Consider the following 17,159-nt stretch of genomic DNA (forward strand, 5'->3'; position numbering starts at 1 on the left):
GATTTTCCAACCAGATATGACTTTTTGTTGTGGCAAATGTTGAGCCGTGTTCAACTTTTTAGTTATAAAATCTTTTTTTCCCCCCCCTGTGCTTCCTTAAGCCTACTGTGGTAATGTAGTCGTCTCTTTGAAATGAATCGGGAAGCAGTACTATTATCCTCTGAACTCTTGATGGAGCTGAGAGAAATAACTGCTCATGGGATTTCTGTCACTGTCCCACTGCGTTGGTCTCTGTTGGGGGCAGATTTCAAGAAAATGCGGGCAAAAAGGTTGACGAAAGTGGTCTTATCATTCCCCTTTGACCCTCTCACTAGATTCTCCAACTCTGTAGGGATGTCAGCTTTCATGTCACCTCAGGGCACAGCCAGCTCACACAGTCAAAGGCAAATTTACCGGGATTGTGTAAGAATGAGGGGATTATGAGGATGAATTTGTTTGCTCTGCCTATATACTGTTATTTGCTGTTAAGAGCCTGATTGACAGATTCAACTTTTTTCTGCTCATCTCTTGAAATGGTTCCTGTCAATCACACTTGAATCACTCTTGACTGTTCAGCTTGTAGTCAAAGACAGCAGCTGGGAAGCATAAGGATTTTTTTAAGTGTGGGGGTGACGTAGATGTAGGCAACAGGGGTGAGTCAAGTGAAAGAGTGACAGAAAGAGGTCAGGAATGTGCGCAGGGCATGCTGGGAAATCAACAGGTCTGGAGCTTTGTCTGTGTGTGAATCCCTCCCTGCAGTAAAGACAGGTTATGGGTTATAAGGGGGCAGGTTTATACTGGAAACCAGATGTTCTTGTCTCTGCAGCTTCCAGTCTCCTGTTTAAACAAATAAATGGTCTCTCTGCGAAGCTGATTCACTTCTTCAGGGTAGGGGTCAGTTTCAGAGTTGAAACAACACTGATCGAGTTAACTAACCTCTCTCTCCAAAAAAACTAAACAGAATTTGGATCTAATGTTTTTTTTTTAAATTTATTTTATTTTTTTATGGTACATGCGTGTTTGTCGGAGGACATGGAACGTGTCATTTTTCATTTATTTTTTTTTCTGGCACAATTCTTCTGTCCTCCCTCACTCATCCTTTTTTTTTCAACTTTTGCTCACTTGTGTTTCTTTGTCTTTCTTCTCAGTGACGTCCTCTCCACTTTTGTTTCTCAATGAGTCTTTCTCCTCTTCATTCCTTTTCTTCCTATTGTCTTTTGACAGCATTTGAATCAGTTATTGAAAGATGACACCCCCCCATTCCCCTCCTCTCTCTCTCTCTCTCTCTCTCTCTCTCTCTCTCTCTCTCTCTCTCTCTCTCTCTCTCTCTCTCTCTCTCTCTCTCTCTCTCTCTCTCTCTCTCTCTCTCTCTCGCTCAAACACAGACACACAATCATGAACTCACAAAAGAACCATCAAAAAGAATAAATGAACGTGTATCCTCTGCATTTCTCTTTTGGTCCTACTGTGCATTTTCAAGGTTTGAGTTTTTCTCTTGTGCTTGCGAGAACTCTGTACATTTCTGGAAAGTGACTTTGAAGTTCCACATTGAAAAGGTGATGCTCCAGCAGTCCGGGCTGTCTGGAAACTTGCTATACAGTTGACTGATATCACAACCCTTTGATGTGTAACACTTTATTTTTACATGCCATCCAGTGTCTTCACTTTGCTGTTGACTACATGGAGCCATGTGCAGCCGGAGTATCTGGATTTAAAATAGGCCAGGACAATTAAATGCCCTTTTGCTGCAGGATAACAGGCAACTCATCATATTCCCGACTCACTTATGGGTTGTATACAAACAAGGCTGGTTAATGTGTGTGTGTGTGTGTGTGGGGGGGGGGTGTTTCTGACCGTGCCAGGTCTCCATCTCCCAAGCTAATGCCAGTTACAGGGCATGACGGCAGCTAAAGCACAGGCCCACAGGGTCAAACAGAGCTGATGCACACAGTGCTGGCAGACAATAAGTGCATGTGACAGGTGACATTTCCACTGTGTGAAAGCTTCAGAGTTGACTGCGGCCCGCCAAAGGGCCCAATTTCAGTCTTAAAAGTGGAAGCTTCCACCGAAAGCGAAATCCATTTGACATTTTTTGTCCAGAGAGGATACAATATGAGTCTCAAGAACACATTCAAGTTAAGCTTTCTTCTGATCCTGTGCAACATTACATCAAAACACTGTTAAGGAACACGATGTCATATTTCTTTTGACATTTCTTATCCCGGATATACATGTCTAGTTTTGCTTTACTTATTAGCAAGTTCCGCAATTTGCCAAAAAGATGCAGAGACCGATATGTGATTGTGAAACCTCCATATTTCTGAGAAGGTTTTGAAAAAGATTTGAAACCTGGCTGTAAGGTTTTGCAGCTACACAAAGTTGGCACTGATGTTGGATGATAACACCTAGCTTTCAAAATCCTTTCCAAGGGTGGTGAATGTGGTAAAGGTCAATGTTCTGTGTAGAGCCGTCAAGTTCTATACTTTTTGTTTCAGACCTTTTGTTTTGTATATTCTATTGATCCATCAATTATGTTAAGCTATACTGCACGCTCATTTTACAGCTTTTCTTTGGATATCCTAAAGTGAGATTGTACAACTTCTGTTAAACACCAACCACTTTGGCAAGTAAAAGTTGAGATATGGCAATTACTAAAACACAGTGTAAAATAGTATAAAACAGAAGAGTCAACAAGATAATTTAGTCTATGATGTCAGTTACACCAATCTCTTCTTAAATCTAACATTGCCAATCAAAAGTTACACAAACAGTTATAACAAAAATTATACCGCCAAAATAATTCAGTGAAACGAATGGTGCATTTTATTACGTATCCTTTCCACATTTCATTTGAAAAGGGAAGAATATGTTATTTCTTCTTGAAAAAGTCCCATCGCCTCATCCTGAACGCTTTTACTTTCCATCATTGAAGACCTACCTGTAAACATTCAACTCCTTTTTATTCATAAAGTGCCAAATCACAACATAATTCAGCACAGTGCAATTTACATAGAAAGGTCAAGACCTTATATCAGAGAAAAACTGAAACATCAGCTAAAACTTTTGTACAAAACTAACTTGGCAAGACTTAAGCATATGGAAAGGTCAAGGTCTGGAAAGACTTGTTGTTAATAACTTAACCTCTCTGTTGTTCTCATATCAATCTGTGCTATCTCCAAACGGCCCAGACTCTTCTCTGTCTGTCTTCACCAATTTAAAAGTTTTTTTTGAAGCTGCTGTATAATCATATGTGTCCTTTTGATGCTACGACCCATCAGTCAAAGTATTTACTCTGGAGATGCTCTTGAGATAAAGTCCCTGCTCAGATCCTGCATGACCTCGCGTTCTGCTGATTGAAAAGGTGAGTCAATAAAAGAAATTGAACACTGCGGTTAGAAAGGGGGGGCGGGAGGGAGAGATCGTAATCTTCGTCTGCATTTCCTGAACATCATCCAGACGCAGGCACGAGTGCTCGCATTTTGTTGTTTCTTGCCTCGCACGGTTTTGCGAGATGCGTTGCCACATCAGAATGCGCGGTGTTGCTTCAGCTTGTTTTCAAGTTTTGGAGGTTATTAAAACATTCGAGTGTTTTAATGTACATGTGTGCTTCGACCCGTTGACAACGGTGTGAACAGCATAGGGACTTGAATCACTGGCGAGAGAAGTGTTGCACGCTCGTACATGCTCACTGTTCAGTACACCATGTCAGTTGAGCTGGAACATTCACTGTTAACAGTCTGTGAATGGTGTGTATGTGACCGACTTTTCTATTTATTTATTTTTTACAGATGCCGCCTTACTTCCCTTTAGAAAAAAAGTTGAAAAAACAGCTTAGTAGGATGGGAATGAGTTTGAGGATTGGGGATGTGATCATCATTTCTTTGACTTTGAAGCCAAGGGTAGGGATTACATTAATTACAGTCTCTCATGACTTTTAAAACCACCAGTTGTCCCAGACGTTTTCTAATTTGACAACTATCAGACAGATTACAAGAGTTATTAAGAACACAAAATGCTTCTTCGGCACAACAGTTGTCACTAAACCGATATCCAGTTCAAACTCAGCACAAATCCATTTTAATTACTTTATCTGTTTCAGAATTGGATCAATCTGGCACGCTGCGGAACTTCTAGAAAATGTTTTTTTTTCCTATTCTGCCAAAAGAGAATTTGAGGAAGTGAGTTGCAGTTACTGTACTTGGTAAAATCCAGACTTTCCTTTTTTGAGACGAATTGATGTCCGTTAGCAGGGGGTTGAGCAAACGGCCCACTCTCACTTTGAATCAAGCAGTCACAAACTTTTATTGGATGGAGTCATATGATTTGACATACAGTTACAGTGTATCATGCTGTTCTTGTTCCTTTGCATATGACTGAGAAATTATGTTAAATCCTTTGCTCCTGGTGCAAAAAGTTGTACCAGAATATCTCCGTAGTATTTTAGAACGGACCACATGATGAGTGAAGAATAGTGGCAAGAAAACAACAGAAAATTCAAAAAGTCAAACCTAAAAATGAACATGATTAAAAGGAGACAGCATCTATTATCTTCCTCTTACCCACTCAGATATTTGTTTTTGTTGAGGTTAATGGATTTGTCCCTCTATTGACTGAGGTGAATTAGGAGTCTTAAAAAGTTTTGACAGAACTTTTCTTCCAAATGCCGCAAGGGAGGAAGCGACAATGCCTTGATGTTTTCTCAGCTGTTGGCGACAACTGACCTTTGTCCTTGGCTTGTCAATAAGTACCCAGTGACTGAAGAGAAGTCCAATGAGTCATTAGAGGTTTGCGAGTAGGTGAGTTAATGGTGTGTTCATGGACCTGGGGTCTGTGAGAAGTGAGTGGATGTGACTCATCTGTAGAACAGAAACAGATAATAATTGGGCTACTGAGCGAGAAGAAAGAGCTTTGGTTATGTGACTACTCATGAGTGTGTACTGTAAATCCCCCAGGTGTGTGTTTTTCTTTTGGGGGTTTAGCTCGGGGCAACGACGCTTCTTCCTGAGGCGGTGCGGTTCTCAAAGAGAGACAGTGGAGGGGATTGGGTTTCTTTGCATGTCAGATTAAGGATAAAACAAAAACCTTAAATCTTGTTCATGCCCGCCCTGACTTCAAGTTCCTAGGTTTTCACTTGTTGATGTCAAACTGATTATCATGTCGACATCTTTTGCATATTTACTTTCCGCCGTGGCGGGCCGTTTGGCTCGATTACACAGCAAACTCTTCAAAGCTAATAATGCAAATGTGGCGTGAAATTCCCTCAAAACCAAACATCTCACTACTAGATTGTTTTTTTTCTTTTTTTCTATTTAATGTAGCGTGCGTGTGTGTTCTCGCCCAAAGCATAACTGTGGTTAATTCACCCAACTGAGGGGTGTAAGCGGATGCAAGCACTCCCTCGGGGTTTCCTCTCAAAGAGTCGACGGAGAAATCAATATCTCTCCACCTCGCCTCTTACACTCCTCTGCCCTTCAGGCAAACGTGATGTGTGTGTGTGTGTGTGTGTGTGTGTGTGTGTGTGTGTGTGTGTGTGTGTGTGTGTGTGTGTGTGTGTGTGTGTGTGTGTGTGTGTGTGTGTGTGTGTGTGTGTGTGTGTGTGTGAGAGAGAGAGAGTGTGAGAGAGTGTGAGTGTGAGTGTGAGTGTGAGTGAGGGTTTTTCTGCCTGTCTATCTGGGTGGGCACGAGTCAGTGTGCACAAAAATGGCTAAATATTCACACACTTTTATCTCTGGAGTTCAGACAATTTTAATTGAAACTCCTGTTATGTTTATTTCTCACGTAGACATGGTGTTTCTGGGGACTGGAATTTCATTAATATTTTTGATTAAAATTACATTAATAGTTAGCGTTGCTATCAGTTATTCGTCTGTGATTAGGACTATTCGGTTTGGGTCATTAAAACAGATTTTGTGTACATTTTGCTAGATAGATGGATAGTTACTTTATTAATTCCGCAATGGAATTTTTTTTTTTCGCTACAGCAGCATTTATAGGTACAGGGTAAAGCAATACAAAATAACTGAGTAAAAAAATATTAAATATAAAAATGGACAATATATCCAATAAAAATAGAATAATATTAAATTAAACTAACTAAACAATATGGAATATATGGACAGAGCCATTTTCTCCAGGTAACTGTAACTGTTCCTACTCTTGTTTCTTTTTGTTATCACTTCTTTAATTCTTGGTGAGGAAGTGTATTTTCCGTTGCTCTTTTGAAAACCATCTAAAGATTTTGAAAGTGAAAGCAACATCTGACGAGTGGTGTCACTCCACTGTATGAGTGTATAGATATGAACCACATGATCCAGCATGGAGAAGCTACCTCCAGCTGTACGCTCTGTCAGATGATTACAGAGCATGTGATGTGGCTTAAGACTGGGGTGAATCTTGGTCAAACACAAAGTGCATGTCATGTTGTGATGTGTGATGTGTTTGTGTTTGTACGTCCAAAGCAGAAAAGAAATTTGCCATTTCATCGGGGAATTTTTTTTTTTCTTTCTATTGTTACTTTCCTATAGACTGAAAGAAGTTTTTTTTTTTATTATTATTATTAAGCTAAAGTAATCATTAAAGGGAACTTGTGAAATTGTGGGCTAGAAAAGCTTGGGACCTACTGACCTTTAGTTGACACTTTATGGCTGAATGCTCTTTGTGTAAATAACGAACATCCTAACACTGAAAAGAAAAATCAATCATTGTGTGTTCAGACTTTTGAGTGAAACCACATTGTTTGGTTTGTTCCAGTCGATTTCTCTGTGTACTAAATGTGGTCTGTTTAAAGAACAGAGAATATAATTGTTTTGTTTGTTGAAATCCTTCAAATTTAGTCCCTAAGGCCACTTAAACCATCCGAATTTCATAGATGGTCAGTAGAAGGAAAGTTGGAATTTGAGTTCTGTCCTGAAATGGAGCATTTAGGGTCATTTCTCAAGAGCATATTTGTGTTTTTTGGTGAGGAAAAGAAGCAAGTAGCAACATGAAACTGTCGCAACTCAATTCATTGTTGAGGACGGAGAGAGCACTCTGTGTGTTTACTTCTTGGTTGACCCCTGATCTTTGTTAAAGAAAATGGATACGTCAAGTTAACAAAATGTCACATCCACACTGGGATGAAATTCACTTTGTGCTCAGTAAATGGTTGTTATAAATTTCAAAACGGACCCATCGTGCTTGTCGAAAGCACAACAGTCATTTTGGATTTTCCTTTTGACTCAACCCTATTGTCTTCTGTGCTGCTTTACTGCAACAGCGGCTTTTAGTGCCTCAAAAGTGCCCCCGTCTGCCCCACTTTCCAGCACTGAAAGTGACAGAAGACTATGAGCATATAATATCTGGTGCGACAGTCACACAGCTCAGCAAACAAACAGGATGAAAGGAAACTTTCTTATAATACTGCTTGTTGATGAATCTTCATGTGTGATTGTAAGACTGTACGTGTGTACAAAGCTTCTTTTTTTTTTTTTTCCACTAAACCTCCTGTATTTCAGTTCATCTGTGTCAAAATATATTATGTTGCTAAACCTTTTTTTCTGCCAACATGTCATTTAATATCACTTTTGAGCCAGCGAATTGTGTTATATTCTCAGGTGCTTTTTTGTAACGGCTTGATTAAATTATATGCAGGGGGGAGTGAAAATGAGTTCCAGGATGCCTGATTGGGAGCTCGTGGTTCCATCAGGAGCAACACGTTCCTCTTGTGTCTTAGCCAAGGCGCTGGCTCGTAAAGATTATTGATGAGGTACACCATGTGATACGTGTGCTGAGCAGGATGAGGCAGCATTAAATCTCACTGATGTATAGACCCCTCTTTTTCTCTCTTTGCCTCTGCGTCCTGTGACAGATGAAGAAGAGAAATTAAAAAGGCAGATAAAGCTGGTTCAGATTTATCGCGGTCCATCGCTGTGTCTACGTGCCAGCGTGTGATTGTGTTCAGTTGCAATTCTGAGACGGTACAGACAGGTACATGTGTGGACATGTATTTAATAAAGCCTGATGTGAAATTAAAAAAAAGTTTGTTTGCCTTACGTTGTAGTTACCGTGTGGTTGTTATGGAGGTTTTATCGACCCTTACCGCATCTGTTTCTCAACCGCATCTGTTTCTCAGCAGCAATAATGTGCCCTACATTACCGTTACTATACGCACTGCGATGCATGTGTAATAAGTAATCGCTAAAGTAGCACTGAGTGAAGCACACTTTCGGCTGCTTCAGGTTTGCAAGATGACACACGCATAAATTGTATTTACTGGAAGTAACTGTTGCAGTAAGGGGGGAAAAATGTCCCCTTTAAGTATGTCTAAATATGATAATTCAGGCATTTCCCTCTGTTGGAGATGAATTTTAATCTCAATATTTTCTCACTGAAAAATCCAAACTATTCGCAAAAGCACCGTGTTCCAGTTTCTCCACAAACCCAGTAGCTCATGTGTGGTTTTACTTTTAGAAATGAATGCTAGGAGTCGAGGGACCGGGGCTTTTTTTAATTTTTTTTTCCTTTTGTTGTTGTTGTTGTGTTTATCAGCTGCGCTGTTTCAGGCTTTGGCTTGTCAATGTAATTAAGACTTCATTCAGACCTTGCAATTCAAGAAGACTTAATTGTAAGTATAATATATGGATTGTATACAATTTCTGGATTTGATTTACCGTTCGTTAGTAGTGAGACATGATCTTTGCTAATCACAGGCCCAGTGAGAGGGAGTAATCACATTCAATATAAATTAATTCGAAAGATAAAGAATTATGCTGTTTTCCACGGTGCTCCAACTAAACTGAAAAGCAGTAAAGTGCAGACGCTGTTTCTTCTTAAAGACTGCTGTGCTGGTAAGAGAAATATTACTTGAAATCATACCAGATTCAACCAGTTACTAGCTGTCAGTGTGCGGCCCAGCTGTGGGTTAACCAAAGATAATTGAGTCATTTTTAAATGTACCTCATTTGCCAGCAAACCAGACAGCTATTTTGCTGTAATTGTCATGTGCTCAGCGGGGTCTCAGCCCACCGTAGTTAACATAATGACTGTCAGACACAGAGAACACCCTCGCCCTGCTCTGCGGCCATTAAGCTCGCTGTGACCCATGAGGGCTGAATTATAAAGTCTTGGTTGCATGTGATCAGTCAATATAAGAAAATGAACAGGGCAAATTCATAAAACACACACCTGCTTTGACCATTTTGTCCTCAATTATGTGTCTGACATGTCATTTTATTTCTGCTTTGTCTTTAATTCAACAGCTAATTGTGTTTTTACATCCCTGCTGCTTAATAACAGACAATCTGTGGAATTTAGATAATCATGGCGCCTGTTCTTTAGACCGACATGTCTGTGCAATATGAGGAAGAGCAGAGACATAAACCTGAAGCTGTTTACTACAAGAAAACAGTCCAATTTATTCCTGCTGCACCACACTTTGTACTTATTGCAGATAGACATAAAACAGACTTCCTGGCCACATATGGAACCTGTCATCTTTAGAGTTTGATAGTGAGCAGGTTTCCTATCACTTTTCATATAATTGCACCTCGCAGCACATGAGTCTGTGACTTCAGTGAAAGTGTGGTGAGTTTAGGCTGCTTCATATTGGAGAGTTGAATTGCTGCTGGCATGTACAGTGGCGCCCCCAGCTGTACAGCTAATAGGATGTCAGGTTGAACTCGTTTCATTATGCCCTCACCAGAGTTTCACTCCTTATGTAGGTTTATGCTTCTCATGCGGTTTTCTCAGTGTTTGATTTGACATTTATTCATTTTATCCCTGCTAGCACAGCTCGTTCAATTAGGCTGTGACGAGAAACTTTTTGCCAAGTTTCTTTCCCTCTGCGTATGAAACGCGGAGATGGGTTTGACAGCCGCCCTGTGCCTCTGAGCATCTTTGGTACATTCTTACAGTATTAAACACTAGAAACATTGAATCAAGGATCAAATGTACTCCTCCCCCACCCCCTCTTAAATCTGGGGATTTTTCAAAAGGGGAATAATGCGGTTTGGCTGTGTGATGAAGTCATTGGTATGCTTTGCAGCTAGGCAGCTAAAGCTATCATGAGACTGACGCAGCATTTTAGCCTGAGCTTGTGGGGAGAGAATGAGGGGATTTCTGCTGAACTGATGTTAACAGCTGGAGGTTTAATACTTCACAGAAAACTGGGATGCACATGAGAATTTTGTGACACCTGATTTGTCCCTAAATTGTTTTTGTTTCCTTTTTTTGTTTTTATTCTCTAGTCCCGCTACACTTTTTCCAATTAATCTCGCAAATCAAATCAAGAAAGGTGAATAAGTTATCAGGTTTTGGTGTAGTGGAAGCTGGATAGGAGCAAATTTAATAGACCATTCAACCCGAGTGACAGGATAAAACAATTTAATCCCTTTACTGCTATACTTTTGAAACTACTCTGACAGGAACAGTGGAAATGCATTTTAAATCTGATTATTTTTGCTGTGCAATCATCAATTGTTCACATCCATTATTTGTTGAAGCTGTTTTCTCAGCTGCAATTGTCTCCTTGAATTATTCTGCGCCAAATAGCCATTTGTCATGAGCCTTCCTGGCCAACATTTTAGCAAGACGCCCAGCAGAAGAATGTAGATGGGTTGTGATAGGCATCAAAAACTCTTATCTAAGATCCCTTGTTACATAATATTTTATTTCTTACGACCAGACAGAATGGAGAAAAAGACAATGCAACAAGGCAGGACAGACGGGACCCATTCTGGCATTATACAACAAGGATGAAATTCAGAGGGTTTAGGAATCAGGGTAAAGTATGGTTTTGCATGGAAAGGCAGCCTTGTTTTATTCCAGTGGGATATTTTTGTCTGTTTCCCACCTTTGCACCATAATAGGCTCACAAAAATATTAACACATGCGCAGGTGTTAGAGTATCAGCAAAGGTGATGCATGTTAATTTCCTGGGTGATAATGATGACATGGTGTGGATGTGTGCTTGTCCCTAGTGGCTTGATGTTTTCAGGGAACAGATGCTGTGCTTAGGTTGACAGTGCTGACCCATGCAGCTCCCTGCAGACCGTCAAACTAAGCTCCGTTCAAACATCCCGAAATGTAAGGATCAAAAATGGCTGCAGCCTTTTCTTTGTGTCGCTGACCTCCTCTTCTGTCTGTGACTCAAAGGTTGGCTCAGAAATTGCCCCCAGCTTTGAAAACATGCAAGAAAACACGTCAATTCATTTAAATATTAAAGATTTCAATTAGTCAGTATAGAGATTCACAGTTTTACTTTCATAACAGCATAATTTTTCTTACTCTAATTGCTCCATTAAGCGTAATTTAACTTCCCTTTTCATTTGCAAAATGCACCTCAAAATCAATGAAGTCAATTTACTTAGTGTTCCTGGAAATGATGGAGGCAGTTGATGAAAAAAAGTATAATTTGGTCATAAAACAGAATAATGATTAAATTACAGAGAAGGTAGTGAAATTATGGGGTGAAGCCAGCAAACTAAAACAGTATGACGCCTATTTAGTCAATGCATGTGCTCTTATAAATTCATTGTATTCCTTCCTTCCCACTGTGACCAGCCCCCCCCCAAAAAGGGCTATAAATATAAAAAGAAAGCGGCAAAAAAACAAAAATAACAATTCATATTCTTACTCTCTCTTCTCTTGTTTTCTATATTCTCTCAGAGACAGAATATTAATTGTGATGTTTTTCAGCGCTGCATATTTCATAAAGCATTTGTTTGTTCTTGCGTGATCCCCTGAAATCCTTTGACATACGGACGCGTACAGTTTTCATATCAATGGAAAGACAACAAGGGTATGCTAAGTTGCTGATTGAGACCCACAGTTCGCAGTGAGACAGCTGGCAGTTACTGTGATGCAAAACCAGAAATCATCAATTATTAACTGTTGAAACATTTTTCAGAGTACCAATAAAAAGGGCTTTTATGGTTTGAAAGTCAACTGACTTGAATCTTTAAGGGTGCTTTATCTCTAAATTCCTAGAAGACATGTTTTGCATGTTAAATATTTTAAAACACTGCAGCTGGCTATAAAGCCTTCGCTCACAGGGAAAAGTATATTTGTTCATTTTTCTTTAGACATTACATAAAACAGCTGATAAATATTTTAGTCTCATTATTATTGGCCATTCGAAATGCATTTTATTAAAACCAATAATTCTTGTTTTACACCAGGAGGCACAAAAGTGCACTTATGGGCCAAACACAATTAAGCCAAGTGCTTTTTATTACTTTAGAAAGCTGACTAGGAATCACATTTCTATGATAACAAAAACATGTACTTACAGTTATTGTTCGCCGGGATGCACTTGCAATCATTTGAAAGTGTTACATAATGGAGAGGAACTGTGAGAGGCAGAGATAGGGATGGGGTGATTTGCAGATGTGGAACCAGGTGGGAGAAGAGAAGCATCTGACCGATAAACCAGCAGGAGGCCCAAAATTTCTGTCATCCGTCTCCCTTTGTCTGGGTCTCGGTTTATGATTCCTCTCTTCATTTTCAACCTCGGTTTTACGCTCAATGGCTAAACTTTACCGGTCTGCCACATTCTTACTGTGCCTGAGTTTAGGCCTGTTGGTTCGTGGGTGTAGCAGTACGATACAAAGCCGAGGTCAGTCCTGGACAAGACAGCATTGACTCCCCCTTATCTTCAGTCTTGACTGAGGTCGACCAGACCTGAACACGGACCGTCAATAGACGGAAGTCAAAATGTTGCAGTTCCAGTCAAAACAACGGGCTGCATTGGCTTAAAGTCAGAGTTGTACGCGAGGTCACGCAGATTGAAAACAACATGGCCCTCACAGGAACATCCCTCAGTTTAGGGTTAGCCCACTGAAAATAAAGTGTTTCAACATATCTGTAGCTTTTTATTTATTTATTTATTTATTTATTTTTTGCTTGCTCAATGTTATTGACAGATGTCCTACAAAGCAGTACAGTCTTCAGCCACAGAGTTGTTGTCGGAAGCATGAAAATCCCAAATGTCAGAGTTCATAGAGGACACATCTGTGTTCATAAAAATGTCAGGATCCAACCATTTGTGGAAGGATATTGTAGATTTGAATAGTGGGTTCACGATATCTGTCTTGAAGGGAGCCACAACGACTCAGTCATTGAGACCAACAGACCAAGGATCAGCAAAAAGCAGCGGAGTGTTGGCAGTGGTGTGTTCACAGTTTGGTTAATCCCTTTGATGCGTGAAGGTTTCTTTTGTGTTGTTTTTGTAACGCAACATTGCTCAGACTGTTGACATTTAGTCAGCATTTCCTGACATGAGAAGTCTGAGATGAAATCATTGCTGATGTTGTCGGATCAGACAATAGCCCAAACAAATATTTGAGTCATATTCCTTGTTTGTGGGCTTTCATTCGGAGCTTTCTCACCATTTGTTTTAATATTACAATCTGTTACATTTACATCTGCTGCTAATATATGCATTATCGTCTGTGTTAGAGGATAAAAGAGTTATTTTACTGTGATAAATTCCTGCATTACTCAGACACTGTTATGAATCCAAGACGTGCTGGCGTGTTAATGTAAACAGAAAACATTCCCCTCACGGCAAACTGTAAAGGATGTGACACACTGCCATAATTTTATAAAATTGCACACAGTTGTAAGCACTGTGACACATTTTCTCTGCATTGTGTCTGTTTTATTCCTTCTGTAATGTCATTCTTTTAAGAACTCAAAGCTTTAACCAGGGGTATCCTGATACCCGCTGCTGAGTGAGAGAACCACTCCTTTGATTTATTTACTTTGATATTTCTGTACTAAAACATCTCTGTTCGGTCTCTGATTCAGACCTGCGAGCTGCAGAACACAAGCTTTTCAGACCTTCAGCTGGCTACGTCTTTGTTGACTCGGTCTCGGTTGTCGTGTTCTTTGCTTTTCATTTCGGACTGGGAGGTTGATCAACACTGACCAGTCTTCACCACAGAATGATGCACTCATGGTCTCTGCAGAATGTAACACGTCTGAACCCATCTCCGCGGATGCTGCCATTTGAATTCGTTCATGCATGCGAGGCTCAAGGACGGATAGACCAACAGAAAGACAGAAACCGAGTCATGTGACCACCCCTCCTCCCCCTCTGACCCTCTGCACTGTGTTCTCTGGGTGAGTTATGTCTCATTGTTCCTTCCTGTCACTGTTGCAGTGGGCCACAGGACCATCAGACTGGCCTCATAGTGCCACATTCACTTCTCCAGCCCGGGTCTGATCTCACACCTCTCACTTCACATTCTCATTACTTCAGGCTGTTATTAATTTATTTAATCAATAGCTGTTTAGGTTCTCCTCCCCAGCAATCCATAATGGCAGCAGATTCACTGAGCTGCTACATCAAGTTATGGGCATGAGTTGTTGTGCCTCTGCAGACTCAGATGTGTTTGCACTGGGTTCAATATAGGTTGTAATACACGGTGCAGTGCAGGATTTACGTAATATTAGCATGGTCATCATCTTCCCACAATTCTAAAACCACAAAAGTAAGTAACTGAAAACTTCAATATGATTTCTCCCGGTGCACTTTCACAGTATTTGATGCTGACTCAGAGATCACGCCAGTCCAGTGGATCTATTGTTGCCATCGGCTAAACTCCGAAGCCTCCCTGTGGAAGATTATGAAAGTGTCTTTAATATAGAGAGCTGCAGCTCGCCAGGGGCTTTAGATGATTTGAGGCTAAATATATGTAAAAGGCAGCTCGGTCCACAGGCTAGAGTGGGATCTAGGTGGATGGCAGCCAAGGCCTTTGGTGCCTCTTTTTTCCCCTTCTGTATCAGTTTGGTTGAAAGATGCCCTGCAAACCAAAACCAAGACCAAGAATATGAGCCAACAAGACGCTCACTGGGGTGTTCTCGGTTTTGAAGTGAAAATGTCTCTGCAGCGACACCTTTGATTGTCAAACCAATATGGTAGGTTGGGAGCTTGTTTGTGTGTGTGTGTGTGTGTGTGTGTGTGTGTGTGTGTGTGTGTGTGTGTGTGTGTGTGTGTGTGTGTGTGTGTGTGTGTGTGTGTGTGTGTGTGTGTGTGTGTGTGTGTGTGATAATTATCATAGATTTATCAAGAACCCACATTCCAACTTAGATGATAGCACTTTTATATTTATTGCACATTGTTTTAACACCTCTATTTTAGCATTTATAAGCAGTGCATGAACAAGACTGCAATCTGGTTTTAAGAAAGTACAGAGGCAAAAATCAATTTATAGATGCATTGATCTGATAATTTCCAATCATTTCCACACTTGAAATAATATTACATTTATTTGAACTAATCTTGAATCTATGGCAAACAATTTGTTCAGTGTTTACACTGCTAGAAGTGCCAGAACAACATCAAAAACAAGGGCATATAAAACTGAACTACTTTTTTACAGTTTTCCACAATAATATTTTCACAGATATCATAATGACTAGTGAGGTTAGTGTAGTTAGGTTAGACTTTCTTAAGTTTTCTGTCAGCATGCTTCACCACCACATCCTTGTTCAGCATATCCATCAAAAATGCACCAGCTCCATTAAAGTAGAGGTCACATGACAAGCTGTCACAACTTTTTCCAACTTTTTTTTTTAATGACATGACTCATCTTTATATGACTCATCTTTACAGAACTTCACCATTATACCAGCCACAATTTTTTCCTCAACCTTTTAAAATGTTACGGGTTTTTTTGAATAAGTATTTGTGCGACCTAAAGCATACTGCCAGTCATTTCAGTTTCTTCACTGAAGTTATATTACTCAAGCACAGCTGTGTTCAGTACCTTCCAAAAGCACACAGGTGGCTCATTCAATGGGTGTCTGCAGGATCGGCTCTTCAACGGCAGACTGGCACAGGCTGAGGCACCAAACTGAAAAGCCTCAGGTGTAATCCTCACCTGCCCCTTCACTGTTAAATCCCAAATGTTTTGGTTTATTTTGTCTCCTCTCGCCATTTGTTTGGGTCTCTTTTCAGAAATGGAAGGATTTAGCACTGAGGGATTAGTCAAAGTGGGCCCTGTTTATAGTGTTCGTGCAGGAAGAAAGCGGGAGAAAAGTATTTTCCCCGTTCCCATGGCAACACAAGTCCAATACATCAGCACGTACAGTTACATATACAGTATACACACCCATAGAAATATTGCACTGTACACACATCATCGCACCTGCTTCCTGTTATCTGCTCCACAACTGACTCCGAGTCAACATCTCTTTCTCCTTCTTTATTATGTGATTAAAGCGGCATAAGAAATAAACGCTGATGCACAAAGCTTTCAAGCCGGCACACCTGAGCTGCAGAGGGAGTGACAGAGCACATTTTATCTTTTCATGGTGGTGCTGTTTTGTACTCACTGCTGCTTTGAAGTTTTGTGCATCTGAGCCCCCCCCCAAACAATGAACCACAGTTGTGACTGTCCGGATCGTCTCTATCAGAGAGGGAGTTTTTTTTTTTTTGTGCTTGTGTTCACAAGAGGAGGGGTCTGTGAAGGAGAGCGGCCTCCCCGCTCCAACACATGGTGCCCAGACTAAACAACAAGATGAATGTTTCCTGAATTCCGCTTGGCACAGAAGCACCTCAATCTGCCCATGTGGCTGACTGAAAGACTTGTATTCAGAGCAGAAGAAAGGGGAGGTTAGAGGAGGGGAGAAAAGAAGTGACTGGATGGGAAGGAGTGAAGAGAGAGGTTTAGTTTGGTTATTTAAAGTTTGGACTTCACCACAGACACACCAGTTAAAGAATAATTAATAACGTTGGTCAAGTTGCAGCCCAAAGCAGTTTCAGGGTGAACAGTAGAATTGTTGTCCTAACATCCTTCAGGTGATTGAGCCTTGACCTACCAAACCTGTAGTGGTTGTGTTTGCAGATTTCTTTTGTTCCTACTTTTGGTTTTAACCAAGCAGCAACCAGCATTGACATCATTCATTGGTTTGTGAGCGCCTGTAATGAATTCGGATATTGGCCCTTGACATCCTGCCAGTTTGGAGAGGTTTGGAGCCAGAAGTGACCATATTTGGGCAAGTTGGGGGGAGCAAGCAGTGGATCCAACTCGATCTGATTGGAGACCCAACGTAGTATGTCCCCTCCCCCCGAATAGCCATAACCTGACTGCACCACAGGCCTGTCAATTCAAACAGAACAAAACAGCACCACCATAAAAAGATTAAAAAAAAAACACAGCTTTTTGAAGTTTATTTTCTAATTAATGGCAGGATCA

At 40.6% G+C, this 17,159-nt stretch overlaps 1 protein-coding gene across 12 annotated transcripts in view; it reads left to right on the forward strand.

Annotated features, from left to right (window-relative positions):
* Positions 1-17,159, forward strand: part of LOC138623788 (sickle tail protein homolog) — a 108,120-nt gene that overhangs the window by 22,893 nt on the left and 68,068 nt on the right. The window lies entirely within an intron of this gene.

Source organism: Brachyistius frenatus, unplaced genomic scaffold, assembly GCF_029030835.1.
Source record: "Brachyistius frenatus isolate BFR_SWC_R1_liver_20210118 unplaced genomic scaffold, ASM2903083v1 Contig_47, whole genome shotgun sequence".
NCBI lineage: Eukaryota > Metazoa > Chordata > Actinopteri > Embiotocidae > Brachyistius > Brachyistius frenatus.